This window comes from Aegilops tauschii, chromosome 3, assembly GCF_002575655.3.
Source record: "Aegilops tauschii subsp. strangulata cultivar AL8/78 chromosome 3, Aet v6.0, whole genome shotgun sequence".
Lineage (NCBI taxonomy): Eukaryota > Viridiplantae > Streptophyta > Magnoliopsida > Poales > Poaceae > Aegilops > Aegilops tauschii.
The window spans coordinates 390,408,772-390,416,855 of record NC_053037.3 but is presented as its reverse complement, the minus strand read 5'-3'; positions in this window follow the sequence as shown (position 1 = coordinate 390,416,855).

Below are 8,084 nucleotides of genomic sequence, written 5' to 3'. Positions count from 1 at the left end.
CCCTCTAGATCCCATCTAGAGGGGCCGGCCCCCTTCCCCCTTCTCCCTATAAATAGAGGGGCGAGGGGAGGGCTGCAGCACCACATCCAAGGCGCAGCCCCTCCCCTCCCCAACACCTCTCCTCCTCCGCGTGTGCTTGGCGAAGCCCTGCCGGAGAACTGTCACTCCACCACCACCGCGCAGTCGTGCTGCTGTTGGAGCCTTCTTCCTCAACCTCTGCCTCCTCCTTGCTGGATCAAGGCGTGGGAGACGTCACCGTTCCGTACGTGTGTTGAACACGGAGGTGCCGTCCGTTCGGCGCTAGGATCATCGGTGATTTGGATCACGACGAGTACGACTCCATCAACCCCGTTCTCTTGAACGCTTCCGCTCGCGATCTACAAGGGTATGTAGATGCACTCCTCCCCTCTTGTTGCTAGTAAACTCCATAGATTGATCTTGATGATGCGTAGAAAATTTTGAATTATAGCTACGTTCCCCAACACATTGGATGAACCAATCAGTTCGAAGCTGTAGGTATGCAAAAACTTCAACATGTATGTATAGTAAATTTGTAATAGCAAAACTCTTGCTTCCTTGCCCATAAGAGAAAATACACCAAATTGTTTATCACCTTAATTTGTCGATGGCATACCATCCTGTCACAAACCCTCGATAATGTGTAACTCTTTTTTACCGGCTCTGAGATATTGCATAGTGATGTCTCACAATTAAGATTATTACTGTGAAAAATAACTAACCTCATGTTATCTCATGTACTTTGGTACAGCCTTCACATAAGAAGCTGTACACTAGAGGCAGGAACATGATGTGTGTGTGTGTGTGTGTCTTTGGGGAGGCCAGGGAGGGGGGGGGGACCCCTGGGTATGCATTCTTCACTTGAAAAGATTCGATAATTTATCCCAATACTCTCTTTGTATTTTTGTCTTTGAGGAAATCCTATGATAGATATATTTTGTCCGTTGTTTCATGCATTCTTCAGCTTTATGATTAATATTCCGAGAAATTTGAAAACTTTAGTCATTAAATATGTGTCCCAAGAAATTTAGAATGGGACCATGGGGTTACTCCTTTTGAGGGTTTTCACCTTACAGAGGAAGAAATTTAACATTTTTGTTTGGAATATCATTTTCCCTGACGGATTACATACAGGTTGTTATTTTATTTACAAACATGTCAATCGTGTTTTTTTTCATTTTCTGTAAAGATCATTCACATCTATTTTTTTCGTTCCTTCCATCTGGATTTCTGATTTGATTCCAGAGTTTGGAGGTGGATGTTACTAAAGGGAGAAGTTGATCACAAGTTTTCTTTCAGCAATTGGTGAGTTACAGGTCAGCCCCATCTCACCTCACTAAATCTGCAACTCATGCTTTTTTCTTGCTTGATATTAATTCTCGATATTCTTGTCACATCCTTACAGGGATATCATGTGCATATGTATGAGTTTTCTTTGCTTCGGTTGAAGATATATGTGTGCCTGAAGATACAATCTTACATGCAATTTCTGTATGATATGATCACTATTTCGTTCTCTGCGTGTACGTAGGTTGCAAGAATGAGAAGGCTCCTCCGTGCTTAACAGGAAGAGACAGGGTCGCAGCCGCACCGCACGACGGCAGGCCATGGCGAGCCGCACCGCACCAGGTGGGCTAGGACGAGCTCCAGGGCGAGTGAGCGCACCCGTCGCCCACGCCGGCGGTGTCCCGGCCACGAGCAACAGGAACACAGGGTCCCTGACCACGGCTGGATCTCCTCCTTCTCCGTCCACATGCGTGCAGCAAGAACTAGCAGCCGCACGGGTCTGAGCTCGGCCTCTCAAGTAGGGTGGCTTACATGCTGTAGATATTGTTCTTGCTGCCATTTCTCTGAAGATGCTTGCTATCTTCAGATCTTGCCGAGTGTTCGTCTGAGATTCACTGTCTTGATTTAGTTAGTGGCTTGGATAGTAGTACTCCATGAATTTTCATTTGACCCGCTGTCTGTTGCCGCCGCCGGTAAATTGGATGATTGGTGCAGTTTCACATCCCTGAACCCAAACCCTAAGACTTAGTTCTGAAATATTCAGACCATATTTACTGAAGTGTGTCAGTGTTGGTTTACTTGTGATACTTGCTCCATCGTTGTGTTTAATCATATTGTCCGATCTTAGCATATGCTATGCTCGCCAAGTTCAACTATCAATATCTAATTTCTCATCTGATTTTGACACCTTGCTCTTCTGCAGTTTTGTTTCACTTTTCAAGGATGAGTATCTTTACTTTGAAAATGAACTGGTCATATTTCTATTGAAAATGAAGTGATGTTGCTTCCCAGGTAAATAACTGAATTCTCTTCCACTTTAGTAGATTCAGTAACTTTGCTTTAGAGTTATTGTTTAACAGTAGCACTACCCTTGAGTAACTAGATCAATGGCTGCTACTATGTAAATCTTAGTTCCAGTACATATGATAATCATGGTTCTTCTGTCTTGGTCTGATGATTTTATACATGCCAACAAGCATCCATGCGATATGTTCTTTACTTCTGCACCTAACAGCATGTTTTCCCACAAAAAAATACATGTGCCGCGGCAATCATGCGTTTTATCATTTTAATAGGCAATCAAGTTCATCCTTCAAATGATACAGAAGGCAGTCAAGTTCCATCCTCTAATTTCTTGTGATCTTTGAGTATGTGATTATCAGGGACGTCCAGAAATGCTATGAGACTCGGTGCATTTAATGACTGAGCCGGCCGGCGGGTCCAGCGGGAGCACGGGAAGTGAAGATATCTGAACTATACATATCTGACAGATGGGGCAGGGTTGAACGCCGTCGACGGTGCGTGGATGAGCCGTGGCTCGACGTTGTCGCCGGCGTCCTGATCCGTGGATCAGGTACGGTGGTTCCCGCTAGCGCCGGCAGTGCACGCAGTTAATGCAGTGGTTGGGCGACTCGGTGGATAAGGAAGTGAAGTTGGATTTGTGTCTTATCCCGGTGGGGGGAGAGGTGGAGACATTGACTCCGGCGACGGCGAGTGGGCGGTCCGGCGATCTCGGAGGGGTTCCGTCGACCATGGAATTCTTGCTGCAGCCAATAAACAGGTACAGATCTGCTTCGTGAGCTATTCTTTACCATGGTTCTGCGCTCATATTTTGGGGACTGATCTACATTCTGCCCGTGAAAAATTGGTGTGGAGTGATTAGAACTCTGCTTGAGGAGGTCAATGAAAATAACGGGACAATGGAGCCCGTGCGGTTCCCGGTGGCCGCGCCGGCGGAGATACCTGCTCCAGCTCCGGCCAGTTCAAGTGCGGACGGCCAGATCTATCGGCCGGAAGCGGCAGGCGGGGACAAGGCTCAGGGGTCCGAGCACTCGATAGAGCAGTTGGACCCGAAGACACTAGGATGGACGCAAAGGTACTGAACCCTAGCCTATAAATTGCATGAGCATTTTGTAGTACCATTTTGCAATTGTTTGAATGAGTTCTGCAAATCGATACGGATCAAAAGACGCTGGAAAATTATAGATAAGAAATCATTTTGGTTATGGTAATACAGGACAGAATGACTATTTTAGAATATATGATTGAATCAGATTGACTGTTTTAGAAGATATGATTGAATCTGTGACGGTGAACACTCTGAAAATGATGGAGGATGAAAACTCATATCAATTGGCTGTAACTGTCCACCATTGGTTCAGTGGTGTTGATATTACTAACTGAATCAATTGACTGTAACTGAACCCATGCCTTATTGTTTGTAGATGAATGTTACAACAGATTTATATTGCCAGTAATTAATGCTCGAAGACCTATATGGTGTAGAACTTAATAAGATATATTTCCATTTCATCCGACTGAAGTTTTTTTGATTTCTATGGACTAGAATTAAACCAGTTGACCATGTATGCGTAGCTGTTATCTGTTAAACCAGTTTCACCGTATTGAACTGTCTTCTCTGAATTTTCTGAATATGTACTGGTCATGTTCACCATGTCTCTGGTTTGTTAGAGTGTAAGATGGTCTGTGGTGCGGAATTAAATTTGGTGTTGCTTGAATATGAATTTGTGCAAACTGAAAATCTTGGATATTTGCTGCTTATGGCTGAATACTAAAATTGTGCTCTCTTAGTGAATGGATTTATATTGCCAGTAATTAAATTACATATTACCTGAAGTGCACGTGACAGAAGCTGATTTGTTTGTTTGTTTCGTCAGGGGAAGCCAATCGTTGAGAATACTCGTTCGTGCTAGTGTGAATGCCCAGCCCTCATCAGACTACTGAGGACAAAGGACATTGGCGGGATGAGAGGGATGGCTCAGTACAAATGGGGAGGGGATGCTGGCTCGTCGAGCAGCTCAACCCTTTTCAGTGTAGAGGTGCCTCATGGGAGCCTCAGCAGTCTCCCACCCTGCATCGTCATTGAGAAATTCTGAAGAATGCACAAGGGTTTGCAGCGATCCGATCCAGGTACATCCCGCTTGCTTTAATCTGGCTTGAGTTGACCGTGGTGTTGATGTTACTAACTGAACCAATGGTGGTCCAATGCAGGCAGAGGAGGAGTCTGAAGCATCAGTTAACCAGGGAGATGAGCCCGTGATACATGAAAACTCAGGCATCTCCACGGTGTCTCTGCAAGTGTCCATGGTAAGCCAGCGATTGTTAGTGAAGAATCTCGTGTACATGCATGTTTACTGTACTAGCATTTTATCAGGTGAGTGGGGATGCTGAACTGCGGAAGGAACAACAGCTCGCCGAGCAGATGATGGAGCAAGGGATTCATGGGTGTCCAGATGGAGAGGAAGGGTTCGGAGAGCATGATCCTGCTGCTAATCAACTGGAGCTGGAGCAGGAGGAATCCCTGAAGCTGATGTTAACAGCGGATGGCGATGTGGAGGAAAGCAATCGCCACAGCGCCAAACGTGCTAGAAAGAATTTCTGATTAGAAGTGTAGTTCGTTGTTAGTACAGTCAGATTAGGAAAAGATGCCTTTGCCTTGTTGCTGACATGTGTACTCAGTAATTAGTTTGAGTGTGTTGAGTAGATCTCTAGGTTTGTAAGTGGTTCATCGGTGGAGTAGTGAACTCTGTACTGTAATGCAGGGGAGTGCCTGCTGTTGTCAACAAGTATAAATCAACGTGTCTAAGCGAGGCTTATTTGTGTGACATGCATCTCCATTACCAATAACGGCTCCTTTGGTCCAGGTCCCGTCTGGTCTGCCACCGCATTAACTGACGGCGCTTTCTGAGCAGTGGGCCATCTAACTGTTTGGGCAAATAGTCCCGTGAGCATACACCTGACGCTATACTCATTGCAACACTGATCGCGAGAGAAACAAGTGGCACAGATTCCGAGCTCACAGGCGCTCAAGCTCACATGCGTATTTTCGCAATTAGGATGTATACCTGAAGGAGTGAATCTACTAGTTCAGCTGAAAATTGATCTCTATTTGGTTTCTGTTTTTGTGTTTGGTTTTGCCGGCCGCTCGTCCTTCGTATGCTCATCCATCTTGGCTGCTCTGCTTGCCTGCTTCTCCTCTCTAACTCAGGTAAATGGACCGTTTTTAAGTTGTCTGGGGAACGACTCTTCTTTTACCTGTCTATTCCATAGCATGCCGGTGCACTGACCACTTCATGTCCATTTATTTATTAGGTTCTGTGATCTCTTGTGTTGCTGCGTCCCGATCTTCTGCTTTGTTGCATCTCTGTTCTGTCATCGAGGTTTGCTTGCTTTCTGTCTAGCTAAAATGCATATTTCCTTTCCTGTACGTGTTGTCATGGTGTTTAAATTGCTGATCATTTTAATTTTCTGGATCTGGCACGCCATCGTGTATTGTTCGGCCTCGTCCCGCTTATATGTCATGCTTGTGTGTGAGCAGAATGTGTCCGCTTATTTCAGTCGTTATACATGTTTTGGAGGTCGTGGTGGCGGCGTAGTGCGGTGCGTTTTTTGATGCTTTCATATCTGTGTGAGGTTGCAGAGGACGTGTCTGTACTTGCTGGGGTAGAATTCAAATTGTGAGGGATGGTTGTGCTTATATTTGGTCGCTGCTAGTCGGTTCTTGAGTCCAGCGCATGAAAACCTGCAACTGCTATCAAGCGAACCACAGGTAACTAAACTTCTGATTTGGTGATGTAGACATAGATCTAGCTGATCCCAGTTGCTGGAGTATTTTAGTTCTATTGATTTGTAGCATCTATATTATTAGATATACACTTACGGATGTGCTTCTTTAGTGTGCCTTCTCTCATCTCACAGTAAATTGTTTTGTTGTTCTAAATAATTGCTGCAGGAGGGAGCAGCAGGCATAGAAGAAATCCCAAGCCAATTTCGCTCAGCTGTAGCATCTTTCACTGACAATAAGTCTGCACAACAGCTTGGTGAGGTTTGTTCTCTACAAAGATTTAAAAACATAAGTCTTTCAGTTGCTCTCTACTCGCTGGTAAAAAAGCAAAGTGAATTCCCTTTATAAATACCCAGCTGAAGAATACCTTAGTTAAATCAATCAATAGTGAGTTGTATTACTAGAGAGTAGAGACGTAAGAAAACGCCCTTAGGTGTGACACTCTACGTGGTTACCTTCTTAGTCCCAGCTATTGACATCATACTAAGATCACACACTGCCAAGCGGAATGTTTGTTTCTATGTACTTCTGGATGCTAATTTACCGTTCTTGATTTTCATGGGGATATTCCTTCATTATTTGGTTACCTGTCAATGCTCGATCCTATTTCCCACCTTGTGCTTTGACTTCTTGCATTTTTTCGTCTAAGTTATTAGGCTACTGCTGCCTGGTTTGCGCATGATGAACCATTGGTTATGATGCACTCGTGGCTGGTCTGCCTTTTTTATGCTTTTTTAGTGACAACATTCAGACTTAATGTTTATTACTTCATTTCAGAGTTTTAAATTAAGACATCGTGGTCAATTTATATGGTTTTATGAAGTTTCACCTTCCCTTTGTCATATTGGTTTGATCAAATCAATGGGAAGCCGGCATTACTTTGATGTACTGGCTTACAGTCTTATTAAGTGCTCCCTCTTCAAACTAATACAAGACCTTTTAGATCACTACTTACCTTTTAGATCACTAAAATAGTGATCTAAAAGGTCTTACATCTTAACGCACATTTAACTACTTTATTTGCTGTACTATTGTGGATGTACCGCAGAATAAAGCAGTCCTCCATTTTTCTTCTCTGCAGGCTGATGTTCTTGCTCAGTATAAGCCAACAATGGAGAAACTGACCAAGCTATCTTTCATGATCAGTTACACACCAAGCCTATATTTTTGCTGCTTCTACATGTTGCTATGATGGTCATTCAGCCCATTTTCTTGAACCTGCACTACAACGAGAGATCTGGGCTGCTTCTTTGTGGCTTCCAAACTTGAAATGTTTGTTTGGAAGTTAGTTTAGATTTTTGTTGTGGATTCACAGCTTCTCACATGTACCATCCTCTTAGACCTTTAGATTTCCAAAGAAACTAAATGAAGATATGGTGGTATGGTCTCAATAGTACAACTTAAAGCCTTCCATGCTTTATATTTTCTCTGAAATTTGCTCTCCAAGAATCATGTATCTATGTTAGATCCGGTGAGAAAAGGCGGCTTCCAAGCAGAGGATGTGGGAGTGTTGGCCACATTTGGTTTTCGACTTGAGTGTCTAAATATTCTCACAATACTTGGCTCCCTCTCGGCCTTTGCGCCATTGGCGCAACGAGTCATCTAGTGGAAAGAAAGGGCAGCCAACCCAGCTGGTTCCGCCCCGTCGACAGTAATGCAGGGCGCGAGTTCGATCCCCACACGTCATAATTTTTTTTTCCTTGCGGACGCAACGGCGGTGGGGGAAGAAGCGTATTGTGACGATGAATCCATGAAGTCACCGTGCGTTGCAACGGGAAACAGATCCTCGCACGCCCCAAGCGGCTCATCCTTTATGCTACTTCTCTTCAACACCATCGCCGAGGGTGTCATGTTGTCCGTTGTCCACCTATTCGACGAATGTGATCAATCGCATCCTGCGTTGACTTGTTGTTTCGTGAACTTGTAATCCATTTTTTGTTGCTGATAAGATTTGTGTAAAAATAAAAATGTACAA